At 45.3% G+C, this 15,105-nt stretch overlaps 1 protein-coding gene across 6 annotated transcripts in view; it reads left to right on the forward strand.

Annotated features, from left to right (window-relative positions):
• The first annotated feature begins 541 nt into the window (after positions 1 to 541).
• The window catches only part of ANKRD27 (ankyrin repeat domain 27), a 595,879-nt gene continuing 581,315 nt past the window's right edge, over positions 542 to 15,105 (forward strand). For 3 of the 6 annotated variants that reach the window (XM_085639132.1, XM_085639135.1, XM_085639137.1), the window contains exon 1: positions 542 to 659. The gene's annotated coding sequence lies outside the window, so the exon portion shown is untranslated. Of the gene's footprint in view, positions 660 to 1,140; positions 1,161 to 15,105 lie in introns of those variants that run through there. The other 3 variants (XM_085639134.1, XM_085639136.1, XM_085639133.1) reach the window with 3 other exon arrangements.

Below are 15,105 nucleotides of genomic sequence, written 5' to 3' on the forward strand. Positions count from 1 at the left end.
CTACTCGCCAAAAATCGCTTCAACAACTGGTCAGTACTAAGCGCTATATAAATACAATTACCACGCTCTCCCTTACCCAGGCGACTCAACCACCTCCTAACATGTTTTCATAAACTAGGTGACCCAACCACCCCATGGCTTTACAAAAGAGGCCGCCGGAACCCTAAGTTGGGCACACCAGGCCACAATCATGGCCCCTTGCCAATGCAAAACCTGCATGCCAAACCTTTCCTCTTTTTCTGTAGTTTTACATAGCGCGAACTTGACCCGAACGTATTGGAGCGCTTTACATAAGCACCCGTTACGCGCTCTTCTATTTGGTAGAACATGGAGCTCGCAGCGGCAGAATTGTGATCACCAGTAAAGGATCCGAGAAACTTCCGGGTAGAGCAGCTGGTTGGTTCATCACTTCCGAGGGCGGGCTTTTCCGGAGCAACTGGGCGGTCCGTTTCAGGGCGGCCCTTTCCTTTCTAACCAATTAGGGACTCAGTGTGGCGTTCATATCTCTCGACCCATCCAAGTACTGGTCCCTAGCCTGTCAGTCATTATAAACGTAGCTTTCCGATTGGCTTCTTCTGCTTTCAGTTTTTGAAGTAGTAAACGAGTTGAAAACAAGGCAGACAAGAACCGGAATTTTAAGAACCTCCATCAGAAAAGAGGTAAGATGTAGGTGTAACATTTTCGTAAATAATTTCACTGGACCTGTAGTACACAAGATTAACGCTATATACCAGAAGCACTCATTCTTTTTTATTTGGTAGCACCATATTTTAGTCCTTCAATGTATCTGTATACGGGTTGCTATGCTTCATTGACATATGGCTAAAGTTATAGGCACGTGTGTACATACATATGTTTGCGCTACTGCCCCGCTAAAATATTTGTTTTACTTGTTGCCCTGCTGGTAGTGAATTATCATATTAGAACTGAAAACTCGCAGCAGTTAACTTATCCCATGGTTGCTTAATCATTGTGCAGTTATCTTTTAATTGGATGATGGTGTTTATCTGTACGCATAAGATGGAATCTAACCTCGTTTCTACCTAGAAGCGCGAGAGCGTGTTCCTGAATACTCCGATACCTAGTCAGATGCCTTTATTTATGATTCGTTAAAACGTCGTGCGAGTCGTGAGTTTACTTTTCAACCCAGTCTGCTCAAGGTTTGTGATCGTATAATTTGGTGTTACTTAAAAAAAAAAAAAAAAAATGCACGTAAATCACGGCAAAAATTGTACCAATTATACCCGAATTCTGAAATGTAAAATGAAGTAAGCTTGGTAGATGCTTTTAGGGTTACTTACATTTTTAGTTAGCAAATGCTCAGATAAACAGTTTTAAACTATAGCCACAAATGTGTCAGCTACGTTCTTTGGCCTCAACCTTTAGCTGATTTACTACCTTCGTGTGTATGATGTGTTTGCACCTTGGCACATGTGCAATAGCCCTTCGCAGAGTGATTAAAAGGATCCACTGGTAGATTTTTGTTGAGTTATCCATAAACTGTTTTTCACAAGACCTGGGTTATTTCTATTGTTGGTGATACAGCTCACTAAATATGACGTGGCTGATTAGTGTAGTATGTTAATATTGAATTGGTAATTGAATGTTGTGAAATTAATCCATTATTAAAATGCTGAATAATTATGTGAAGAATAAATGGACATGTTTTTGACACTTTTGTTTGATGTTCCTTCATTCTTGGTATTATGACTGTGTAGCATGTAGACTCATAAATAAAAGACTGACATTGAGCAGTGTGCTGCAAGGCAGCACACTGTTAACTAGGGCACAACAGTACGTCCCAAATGCCTACGTGCACGTATACTTTAAGCTTTTTCAAAGAGGTTGATATAATGTATGTAGAAAAGCATAACATTCCTCCCAAAACAGTGGATGGAGATCTACTTACAGCAAACTGAGGTTCATGTTGTTAGTTGTTATGTGGGCTGGAAGTGTTACTGCACGTCTTTCCCCGTTGACCCACAATGGGCGTGTTTTGTGTGCTCGGGGCCTTCTATGTATGTTCTTTTCTCGTACCTTTGTGTTGCCTTGGGTCATTCTCTTAAAGGTTCCAGAGTGATTGTTGGTGGATCCTGTGTCAGGTGTGGCTGTCGTTGTGAACCTGCACCTTATGTTTAATTGAAAAGCATTGTTTTGTATCCTGGTACTAGTATACGATTCATCTTACCATAATGTCCGCAGCATGACAAATGATTTCTCCTCTTCCGAGGGATCCTTAGGATAAAATCCTCAACTCCCCATAGTTAATCTGGTGCAATGGCAAAAACATTTTTATCACCATCTTTGCATCAAGTATCACAAGTTTCAACAGTTTCTATGACCAAGCTTCTTTTATGTCTTGGGTTCAGTACATTTAAACATCTTGAAGATGCATTGCAGGTGGAGGTTTGCATGTACTGTGGTACCTTGGCAAGTAGTTGCAACACATTTTTGGTTATTAGTTTGTGTTCTGAAAATAAGTTTTCAATGCCTGTTCCTAAAGTAGGGCATCATTCTGTACTTGAGGTGTGCAAGCATCGCTCTTGTCCTCACCTCTTGGTGCTTCTTCATAGGGCGTGCATGGCAGACCTGACAACAAATTTTGGGCTCTCTGTGCTCGTTGGTGCACAGCAGGGCCTCCACAGTTTCCGGTTGATTCTCCATGGGAGTGAGCAGAGTGCAGAACATTCAACGTAACATGCCTGCTCATGCATTCAATGCTAGTCGGTCATGCATGGTCTGGCTGCCAGAATGTCTAAAAAGGTGTATAACGTCAAGAGTACTCTAACACACCTCATCCCTACGTGGATAAAGACATAACGGTGTCTCTTGCAAGAGCCACTGCGCAAAAATAAGGCGAGAAAATACATCACAGAGGATACACTACATAGGAATTTCACTCTTACCCGCCCTTGCGTTCTACCCCAGTCCACTTCCTGGAGGAATGCTGATAACTAACTTAAAAGGAATACAACTTTTACCCCTCACCTGTCTTGTGAGCACAGGCGGCCACCTTGACACAATTTTCATTCAGCCCTTTGTGTGTTTCTACAATGAAGTTTTTCAAACTTTTTTTATAAACCTTTTCAGTTGATACTAAAAGGTGCTCAATAGGGCATATAATTATGACTATTTAAGTAATTACAATTGCCCTGGATGTACTGCGCACTTGTCACTATATATCACTTTTAATTTGAGTTTTAATGCAAATTGTGATGTTGCTCAGTAATGCAAATATAAGCTTTCATTGAGGTATAATTGTGGAGAATGTGAACATTCACGTTGAAATACGGCATAACGTATATGTAATAAAAAAGCTGTGATATTTCGTCTGCTTTTTACTTTAGTTTCAACCTGTTCCCTTGGGCAGAGAGAGAGACTTAAGAATGAGGATACCCATTTAGAGCGGGGCATTTACTAGTTGCATTCTTGGGTGATGCCTGGGGAATGTCATCATTTCTATTCTCTGCCCCTTCCCCAGTTACTAACCTCTAACTCTTTTAAATATCACCTTGACTTACGAAGCAGAATTTCGGTGGAACTTAGAAGCACATTATGTACGGAGAGGAGCTTCCTGGTCCATCAGAACCCTCTGTATTAACTATTTGAGCATGCAGTGAACTCGGAGCTCTGTCCAAGGCAGTAGGAGGCAATGATATTTGTGTATCCGTAGCCCCTTTGAGTTCTAAAATGTAATTTGGCCTTTCATTTATAAATTCTACTGCATAACTTACCTTTGTGTGCCTAACCCACAGTTCTCTCCATCACGTTTTGTATTTCTGGTGACATTAGTAGGAGTAGGTCTCACCCAGCCAGCGAGTCTATTGTTCAGTGTTCTTGCTGCCTCTTTTCGGGGTCGTAGGATCCTGCCTTGTTGCTAGCCCCCCCTTCTGCATCCTTCACTTTTCCCCTTAAACCTCCACTGTCGTTTGCTGACACCCCCCCCCCGTAATGTGTATTGCCCGGTCCGTGCTTTCATGATTTACCTAAAACTTGTGATGAAATTTTCTGAGGTATAAACGGTACTGTTGGTCATCCTTCCCCCTTTTTTTTTTTTTTTCCCTCATCTCACGAATAAGCTTCTGCAGATCTTAAGAAGCCGTTTTCCAACTGAGCGCCCTACAGCTTACTGCACTTGCTTAGATCGATCCGACCGGCCCCATTTGATGAAGGCATGGTGTAATCATAGGATTCTCAGGTCTCGGCCCCAGCTCTTAAGGGGCTGCCAGATGTTTATAGAGCTATCCCCAGTACCATCCTGGTCTAGGCGGGCCATAGCAAATGAGGCTTTAAGCAATTCTTCTCTCTTAGGGGGATGGGGATCTTTCCACTTTATACATATCTCTCTCCGGGCAAGTAGCACCAAGTAGAACAGCAACCCACAATGTATCTGTGGTGAGTTCAGATTGAATAAACCATCATTCCCAAAAAACACCAATGATAGATTAACCTCGATGTTAACTTTAAAGATGCCATAGAGAGTGTCACCCACCCCCTTCCAGAAAGTTCTTAATTTGGGGCACTCGTAGAAGATATGAATGTCGTTGGTGTTGGATATCATGCTCCTAGGGCATTTTGGAGTAGGAGACAGGGCAAACTTGGCTATCCTGGCAGGCGTATGATAAAGTTGGTTGGTGACAAAGAAGTGATTCTTCTTTGGACTGGTTGGTTTAATACATTTATAGAGTAATTTTAAAGAGGGCTCAAGCAGGTCTACAATATTAGGCTTGAAGGAGGATTGGTGCCAGACTGAAGATTGTGGTGGAAGTTTCATGTCCTCTGCATCTAGAAATTTCTTATATCAAATGGAGATTTCCTTCTTCTTTGGCTGTGTTGATTGAAAGAGGATCTCCGTATCCCAATCTCCCCTTATATCCTCCTTTTCCACTTCAAACCAGGATTTAAGTTGTAAGTACTTAAACTTAGAAAAACCAGGGCCTATATTAGCTCTTAGTAGCTCCCAAGGGTGGATTCCTTCTACGTCCACCAAGTCAGACCAGGTGGTGATGCCTGCTCTCTTAATTGGTACAGCCAAGCTGTCTAAAAGACAAAGTGGAGTCCCATGTAGGTGCAAGATCTGATTAATATCCGATTCCCCATCTACATGTCACTTTATACCAGGTTTCCAGGGCAGCCTCAAGGACCTTCAGGCGTACTTGTTTGAAATACCTCAGGGCTCCGAACTTGTATAGAAAGCCTTCTCCACCTCCTCCGCCATAGCCATCTCGCCCAACAGCCTTCCCCACGATGACTCCACAGGCTTAGAAAGTAGCATCCAAATGCCTTTGAATTGAAATGCAACTGAGTACCATCTGATGTCTGGGAGAGCCAACCCCTCTTTAGTAAGCTTACGCCTCAACCTCTTCCAAGACAGCCTTACTCCTTTATCTCCCCATATAAAGCTCACGATCTTACTTTGAATCTAGCGAATACACATACTGGGAAAGACATGGGGGACTGCATTAAATAGATAAGTACAGCTTGGGGAGGATGACCATTTTCACCAGGTTGACCTTCCCGTAGATTGTCAGGGGAAGATTCTTCCATCTAGCAAAGAGGCGTTCAATTTCCTTGGTAGTTTTGTTCAAATTTATCTGGGGGATTTTGTCCAGTTCTTTGAGAATATAAATGCCCAGGTATCTTAACTCTTTGCTAGTAGTACTCTCCCATTGGTCGATATTCCAACACATCCCCTCCGTTTTGGAAGAATTGGCTAAGTAGCCAGAGATAGAACCAAATTCTTCCACAAGGGCTTTGACCCGCGGAATAGTCTCCCCCGGGTTGCTGGTGTATAATATTATGTCATCCGCATATAGGGCTAGTTTACATTGGTAATGCTGGGATTTAAAGGGATAAATGGAGTCATCTAGTCTAATAGCTTGCATCAATGGCTCTATATAGTCGTTAAACAACAGACGTGAAATGGGACACCCCTGTCTAGTTCCCCTCTGGATGTTAAAACTGGAGGTGAGCATAGCATTCAACAGAATCTTAGCAGAGACTCCCTGATAACAGTTTCTCAGAGTTTGAATAAAGATGGGGCCGAAGCCCATTGCCCTTAGTACCTCCCAGAGATACACCCAACAGACCCTGTCAAATGCCTTGGCCGCATCCAAGGCTACTACTGCCAAGGGATCTGATTTTACAACGGCCAAGTCAATGTTGCCTATCAGCAATTGTGTCTGCTCCTGGATGTATCTCCCTGTTACAAAACCCTTCTGATCGATGTTAACCAGGTTAGGGACCAATTTGACCAATCTCCCTACCAGAATACCCATAAAGATCTTATAATCGGCATTCAGCAGGGAGATCGGGCGGCAAGAGTCAGTTTTAGTGGGTCCTTCCCTGGCTTTAATATCAGTATAATGATTGCTTCCTTCCAGGATCTGGGGACATGTCCTGTTGAGCTATATACTGAATTAAACAAGTTACCCAATACCGGCATCAATTCGTCTGATAAGATTTTGTAGATTTCATTCGGGAGTGCATCTATTCCTGATGCTTTATTATTTTTAGAAATCTTTATTTGATTTTTAATCTCTTATAAAGTAATTGGGGCATCAAGGAGGTCACAACTAGCTTCAGTTAATGTTGACAAAGATTTACCTCTTAACCAAGTTTGTATTTGATCTAGGGAGGGGGTTAAGTTCTCTTTATAAAGATCCGAAAAAGATAGAGGAGGCATGTTTGCATGTCCTCTACATTGCTTTATTTTTTTCCCCATTATTATTTATTATGAGCTCATTGATATTATTCTTTGAGCGGTCGGCTCTACCTTTCCAAGCCAGTAAAGCGACAGACTTCTCCCCATACTCAAAATTTTGCATGCACTTAATGAGCCATTGTGCTCTACACTTCTGGTTCAGTTTACCCCTATACTCCTGCCTGGCCCCCTCTAAATCTCCCTGCACTTGTGCCAACCTTCTTGGGCTCCCATGGCTGAGTTGATTCCTTTCAGCTTCTAATTGCAAGATTCTTCCCTCGATGATGTGTAGCTCCCGGGCCTCAGCCCGATTTTTGGAGCATGTAAGGCCATGCAGCCTGCCCCTCAGGTTGGCCTTAAAGGCATCCCATACAAAATCCATGGTTGTAGAACCGATATTATATGAAAAATATTCTACCGAGGATGCTTTAACGGCCCGAATAATTCCGGGGTCTAACAGCTTTGCTCTATTGAGCGTCCATCTAGTTTGTAGCATATTACTCTTCCTAAGGTAGGAAAATGACACTGGAGCATGATCCGAGAGATGACTTGGTAATACTGAGACCCCGGTCAGGCTATCCAGGACAAACCTATTAGTTAGAATATAATCAATCCTGGATGAGTGGCGATATTTTTTAATGTAAAACGTGAACCCCTGAAGATCTCCCCTTTTTGCCCTCCAGACATCTACCAGATCCAAATCATGTAGCAGATTTTTCATAGCTCGACGGATTTGGGGGGCCTCTCTACAGTGGCTCTGGTTTGACCTATCTTTTAATGGGTCAAGGAGGACATTAAAATCTCCACCTATGATCAAGGGGGGAGTTGCCACAATTAGTTTAGATTGCAACTTGCAAATATAGGTTGGGTCATCAATGTTAGGTCCATAAAAGGAGGCACAAACTAATTCTATCCCTCCAAAATCCAGCTGTGCCACTATCCACCTCCCTGTCTGGTCGGTCTGAATGGATTTAATAGAACAAGAGACCCCCTGTTTAATCAAAATTGCGACACCCCTACTATTGATCGTTTGTTGTGAGGAGCAATAACTTTTTATCCAGGAGATTCTTGAGAATATTAAGCGGCATTCTGCAAAGCTCAAATGTCTGTCGTAGGAGACAAACCTGAGCTGAGGAAAGCTCTAAATACTTCAGTATCAGCCTTTTGTCTACGTAGACATCTCAGCCCGTTTACATTCCAGGAGATAAAGTTGACCTTACTGTCTCTTATAGAAGTTCCTGCCATCAGCTTGCAGACCCTTGGCGCTAGCTAAACAAACATTTCCTAAAATTCAGATGAGACTAGGTATATTTTTATATTTTATCCACTGCTCCCCGCCTTCCCTCCCCCCCCCCCCACACCCTGTGACCCCTCCTCCCCCCACCCCCCCCCCCCCCTCATAAGGAACCCTCCCTTCCAATAGGCTAAGCCTATTAGATCACCGCTCCCTCGGGTTTCTTAGAAAATACTTAAGTATATACTGATGCGTGATTCTAGGACCTGATGATTTCAACGCCCTCCCTCTCTACCCTCCATCTCCATTTTGATTTTAACAGTGAAGGCATCCACCTCCTCAGCTGTGCGGAATTGGTGCATGTGATTGTTCCACGTGACACGTAATGACGCAGGAAACCTCAACTGAGCCTTGGCTCCCAGACTTTTTAACTCCTCAAGTCTCTTCCCCAGCTCCCATTGTCTTGTTGCTGTGATATGTGAAATATCAGATCTTATAGAGAAGGAGAAGGGGGTTTGACCCGTGGATGTAGATGTTATGGTGCCTTCCTTGAGAGCAGAAGATAAAATTAGCTCCTTAACAGAGTATGACAAAGTTAACCAGTATCTTCCTGGATCTTTGCCTGCCAGGGTTCCTCTTAAAAGGATCACGATGCACCCTTTGAATCTCTTGCACTAGATCTATATTCTTTAAAACTGCTCCTTGTAATAAAGAAATCCCAAACCCCTTTATATCCGACCCATCAAGGGCTTCGGGGATATTTAGGAGCCTTAAGTTATTTTTCCTCAAGTGGTTTTCCAAACGTTCAAGGTTATCCTTCAGTTCCTTATTTTGAGCTGATAACTTTGCCAAATTCGCGGAGGTGGTATGTATAGCTTCCTTAAGTTTGGGGATCTCCGACTCTATTGCATCTGTCCTCATGGTGACTTCTTCCAGTTTCTGAGCCAATACTTCACAGGATGATTGAATAGCAGCCTGGTTTGCTTCTGACACAGAAAATCTACTGGCCATCTCAGCCTGGTTCGTCCCTGGCACAGCAAACCTGCTTGTCATCTCGTACTTCATAGCAAGTAATAAATCTGCCAAAGAGCGAGTCGTAGAATCTAAAGCTACATAGTTCTCAGTGGTAGCATCGCTTATGACATTAGAGATGACTTCTTGCTGATCTTCCTGGGTGTCTGGTATTTCAAACGCCGAGTATCTGTTGGAGAGGCACACTGCAGGGTGAACAGCAGCTGCGGTCGCAGATACAGTTGTTACAGGCGCCTGTGAAGCGTCTCAACTAAGTTACTCAGAGTAACCGATAGTTTTGACCCCTTCAGATTGCTCCGTAGGGTGGTAGCTGTGGTTTCTGAAGCTAGGCTAGTTTGCTCTAGAGGTTCACTTATACCAACTTCTGGGAGACCTTGTAGACTATGCACTCCACCCTGCGGGCTATTCTGGACAACATTCTTTATAGGCTCACTAGCAGTTGCGATAGACGTAGACATTACTTTATAATACGATTTCAGAGATGGAGTGATTTTCACCTTTAAGGGCGATGGTTTCTTGCCCCTGCTTTTCCCTTTCCAGCCTCTCTCCCCTTGATGACAGTTACGAAATCCGTTGTCTCCTTTCAGCTTGCGCTGCTTGACTGATGGTCTAACTTCAGAGATAGGGGGGGGAGACACGGGGGGACAGAATAGGCTGAATGATGTCGGTGTTAAGGGAGGAGTGGGCCACTGTAGCTCGCAGTGTATAGGTGGTGAGGTACCCACTTTCGCTGCATCGCAAGTATTCATACAATAAGGGAGTGCCTCCCCCTCCCCTGGTAGTCTAGTAATTGCAGATGCCCTCTTATAGTAGGTGAAAAGGGTACTCCCAATGGAGCTATCAATAGAACAGCCCGGGAGTAAAATAAGCCCCCTCTTCACTTTACAGTACCTGGCCTTGCAGTCTTCCTTGGAAGGAGTAAGACTCAAACACCCTACCTGGGGGTCTACCACCTGGGGGTCTGCCACCTGCCGCCCAAAATCACCCCCGCAATTAATTCTGATCCGGGAGCTCAAGTAGATGCCGGCACGGGTGCTGGTGCTGTCTCTACCTCCGATGAGCCGGAGCAGGAAATGGGCGGCGTCCCGACATCTCCACTCCCACGCAGCTTCTCTCCACCACCAGCGCCAAACTCCGACTCCTGTCGGGCCACAACGAGTATCCAGGACTGTATGCCCAGCGGATCCAGTAAAGGAAATCTCGCCACACATAATAGGAGGTGAGAGGTAAGGGGTACTTTAAACTGTCGGAAGGTATCAGGCCTCTGACATCAAGCCCTACTGAAGAGCTTGAGGGAGCGCTGCCGTTTAGCTAGCGGCCGCCATGTTCCTTTTCTTACAATCCTACTGTTGGTCATTTCAGGGCTACTTATTTCTGCTCTGGTTCCTTTTGCCTGTCCTAAAGGAAAAAACACAATGCTGTGACACTGTGGTGCAGCAGGACTCACTATAGCGTCGGCGCACTTCTGAGATAAATTTGTTTATCTGACCACTGTGTTGTGACTTCTTGCTATGTTATGCATTCACCCCACAGTCCTAATGTTCCCGGCTGCTCAGCCAGTGAGTGAGGTCATTGACTGGTTGAAATGTTGAGTGTTTGTGCTTCATAAGTGGACAGTTGGATTGAGAGAGGCTGAGCAGCAGTAAGTTGCTCCTAGTGGGGCTTTACATGATTTACCTGTAACCTGATCTAAACCAACATCTTTTATAACCTCCAAGACTACATCCTTGATTGTAAATCACTGTCTATTTGACAGGGCTGCAAATGTTAAGTTCCAAAACACAGCATGGTCTGGGCAGATTCCCATGGCGCCTCTCTCAGCATATTATCTGCATAGTGACAGTCTGCAGAAATCTTGTATTCTTCTTCCTTTACTAAATGTTTTGACAATTACAAGATTTTTTTGGGGAGAGTGATAAACAAAAATGTAAAGCGAAGTGTGAAAAGGTCAGTCTCCTCAAAGTCATATTTTTTGCAGCGTTAAGTTATGCGTTATGTGAATTCAATAACATTCAAACATTTTGCTACAACAACCTTACGAAGTTTGCTATGTTGTGGAACACAGACACATGCCAACTATAAAAAAAAAAAAAAAATACTTTGCCTCATCCCATGTCACATGTAGCAACACCCAAAAGACTCAAATTATGGTGCAGAGAACAGATAGGCATATTTTTTTCCCCAGTTTTTGTATTGGTAGAGGCCATTTCGTGGCTCTGGCATACCAAAATGTTGAGAAATGGTTTTTGTTTTTGCAGTTTTATAAAGCGCGAACCAGACACAAAAGTATCTGAGCGCTTAACATGAGCACCAGTTGCATTACACGAGCACATTCATATTTTTGCAGGCACAGAGATTTATCTGCCCAGAATCACAGGATGTTGAGTCGACGCTGAGATTTGAACCGGATTCCCCAGTTCCCTGCCATTCTGCCACACACTCTCCCATGCAATGTTAACCTTTTTTTATTATATAATTTTTTATTGATTTTACAGTATAAGGATTCAAAGATAAGTATAGAGCAACTGTACATACTTTACTCGTTTCGTTCGCAGCTTCACTCATACCCCTCCTCACGTGTATGATAGGGAGGATTGTACAATCTTACAGTTTAAGCAGGTGTTTTCTCTGTATCTGCCATGTCTCCTCGGACTCTCAGCTCTAATATCATCTGTCTCCACGCCTTCAAATCATTTTCAAGTTTTTCATCCTGTCTGACCTGATTCATTCTGATTTCTTCGGCCGTGGCCCACTCTATATCATGTTTTGCTCCAATTCCCCGTGACTCGCCGGGCGTGGGTTCAGCCATCTATTGTCTATGCAGCGTTTTGCTAGCACCAGCCCCAAGTTCAGAAACCTTTTTTTTTAATTGACTGGGGCCGGTAGGAGACCCAATAGTTTCCCACTTGGAGTACCCTCAAATTCCCACCCTGTTGTTCATCTAAGCGTGCCAAGTATCACCCCGCCCACCATGGCTTTATACCCACACAACCCCAAACTACATGTAGAAAGTCTGCTTCAGGGTCCCTGTAACGTGTGTATTCATCTGATCTAGTGGGGTAGATAGTATGTAGGATCTTGGGGGTGCGATGTAATTGGTGAACAAAGTTAAATTGAATCAATTTAAACTGAGCATGCAAGCCAATCGTATGCCTCCCCTCATGGATTTTCTGCCTGTCTTGTTGGGTAATGTCTTCTTTGAGGCTCTCCTTCCATCTAGAATGTGCTTTTGGGACAATAGTTTGGGCATCTTCCCTTATAGCCCTATATAAATGAGTAACGAGCTTCCAACCCCCTGTCTTATCAAGCAGCCTGGTCAATGTCTGGGAGGAAGTGGGCTCATCAGGCAAGTTTGGACAAATCTTCAGTGCTGTGGCTAACATTTTATTGTATTGCAAGTAATGTCCTGTACCCAGCGCAAATGAATCCGAGGCATCCTCCATTGTTGTGTACTGACTGCCCGTGTATAGGTCTCCCAGGACCACGCAGCTGACAGCTATCTATTTTTTCATGGACATGGTAGTTTCAATGTCCTTAAAAGGTTTAATTATCCATATTGTCTCTTGTGTATGGGGCTCTACGAAGGACGGATGTGACCACTCTATATGTATTTTGTTGACTGTACAATTAATTAAAATCATTACAGTAAAAACAATCGACATATTACTACTAAAACGATAATAAAACTTCAATTTGTGAATGAAATAAAAACATTTTTGATAAGGTTTGCCCCCCCTCCCCAGTTCCACCATGATCAACCTTCCCCAGGATTTATGACTATGGAGGTGTGGCTTTAGTTGCAATCCTGAGTCCCACGATGTTCTGTAAAGATGGGTAGCATTATAAAGCTGTGACTCATTCCCCTTGACCTCTGGTCAGTTATCCAATGAGGCACTGTCCTGGGGGTGTGCTGGAAGTGCTAGATGGCATTAGTGCATGATCGGGACCCCCTCAACTGACTTCCGCTGGATTTGTTACGCTCTTCTCCAGGGTATTGTTTCATTCATTTGCCGTTATTAGGGCGGATCTGATGTGATAAATGAATTTCGCCAGTCTTGCTAGGGTCGTCGTGCTGGAATTGGAAAAGCACATGGCTGACACGTCACTGCAAGAATTTATTCTATTGATGGTACAAATCTGGCGCAGTAGTCGCCGGCGTTCGTTGATGCGATTGGGGCAGCAACATAGAAGGTGCAGCCACGATTCCCTCATGTAGGGGCAGAGTCTACAATTTGTGGCGTCCTCCCTTCGGGTCCATGCAGGGTTGAAGTCCGCAATACCTGAAGTGATTAGTCTCATGGACAGGATTTTCCTTCGGGCCAATGGAGTGAGAGCGTCGCTTAGGTATGCCTGGGCTTTGCCTGCCATATTCCAGTCTTAACCTTGCTTTCCTAGCTGACCTCGGAATATAAAGCACTGTTTTGTATGCTTTAGATTGTGCAGAGTTTAGGCTGGCGTGTTGCGACCCGGGGAAGGCAAGGTGGCCGTAGCTAATTGCTGATAAAAGTTTTGCTTTTAAAACTTAAGTATAGGACCGGCAGTCAGACTAATCAGGTGGAGGCTTAGTTGCTTAAGTAAATGTATGACCTTATTAGCCTTAATGCTCTGATGTTTCAAATGGGTGTTCGCCTTAGCCCGTTCTGTCAGCCACACCCCTAGATAATTATATGCCTCCGCCGTCTTGATTTGCAGGTTGCCCATTTGCCATTGTGCTTTCTTTTTCTGGTGGTAAGTCCCAAAAATGACAAACTTGGTCTTTCCTTGGTTTACTGTCAAATTATTGATGTTGTTGAAGCGATATAGTGCAATTAGGGCTCTTTGTAGGCCCACCTTCGTATGGCCCATTATAGCTGTGTTGTCAGCGTATTGAAGCGCCAGCAGCCTCATGTTTCCTAGTCTTGGTGCTACTAGGCAAGCTTCTTTTAAGGCTTCCCCCAAATCCGCCGTGTATAGATTAAAAAGTATGGGTGCCAGCACGCAACCTTGCTTTAGCACGCTCTACTTAATTATTATCGGAGACACTGTGCTGGCGCTTTTTGTCCCTAACCCAGGTGTCTTTATAAAGCGATCTTATTGCCTTCAGTAGGTTTGGTGGAATGCCCCAGTTTTCTGGCTTCCACCATAATCTTCTGCGAACAACCTTATCAAAGGCTGTGCTATGGGGGCGCTAGGTGACGCGCTAACAAGATGGTCACCAGAGCGTGAAGCTCCTGCCACCCGGTGCCATCATCCTGTGAATTATCCTACCTGCAGAGCGAGTAGACCTCACTGATGCCGCCAGCCGCGACATACAGACCCCCCCCCCCCCGCAGCCCCTCGGAGAAATTCAGAGCCGGCGATAGCCTGCAGCTCCAGTTGTGCTGTGCGGAGTCTGAGGCCGGCGGAAGGAGCAGAGCGGGCCGTAGACCTTGGCCGGCCGCGGGGCACACTCTAGCCCGCGGCTCGCCACGAGGCGACTGGGCCGCGCGGACCGTGATCATGCAAAGGAGGCGGGACGGCGGCTGGCCTCTCGGGCACGGAAGCCGACGCAAGTGGAGGTGGGGAGCGACAGACCCGGCGCTCTACTACTGAAGAGGTGATCCAGCCTGCCAGATTGGGTGAAGCGGCAAAGACGGCGCAAACACAGAGGTGACTGCTGACTGCTGGCGATCGTGCGGAACGCGCGCTGACAGGGCGCCACTGCGGAACGAGTCTGCGACGACATCCCTGGGGTACTGTGCGAGACCCTGGCTTGGAGTACCTCGCTACGGGACCTGGCTGACTACTTACTGGAGCTGCCCGGGTTAGTCGTGCGGACCCGACCTCAGCACTTCAACGTGGTCGAGGGGTGCGGCGGGGAGGCCTGGGAGCAAGGTGGGCCTCTTCGCCAGCTGCAATAGAGTGGTGGGCCCGGCGGCGGCTGCTACGGACGATCGGGGAGTGATGGGCCGCCCTACCACTAGTGGACATGACATTGAAGCCCGGGACTTGCGGGGCCTGTAGCCGGTGGCCCGGTCATTAGACATAGACCGTGAGGTGAACGACTGTGAAGGTGGGGGGGGGCTGCTTTGACCCCGCAGTGAGGAGAGCGACCGGACCTGGCGTGAGCCCCTGGGGCACTGGCATATTGCAGCGGGACTTACACCTTCACATACCC

Source organism: Triturus cristatus, chromosome 12, assembly GCF_964204655.1.
Source record: "Triturus cristatus chromosome 12, aTriCri1.1, whole genome shotgun sequence".
In the NCBI taxonomy this organism is placed as follows: domain Eukaryota; kingdom Metazoa; phylum Chordata; class Amphibia; order Caudata; family Salamandridae; genus Triturus; species Triturus cristatus.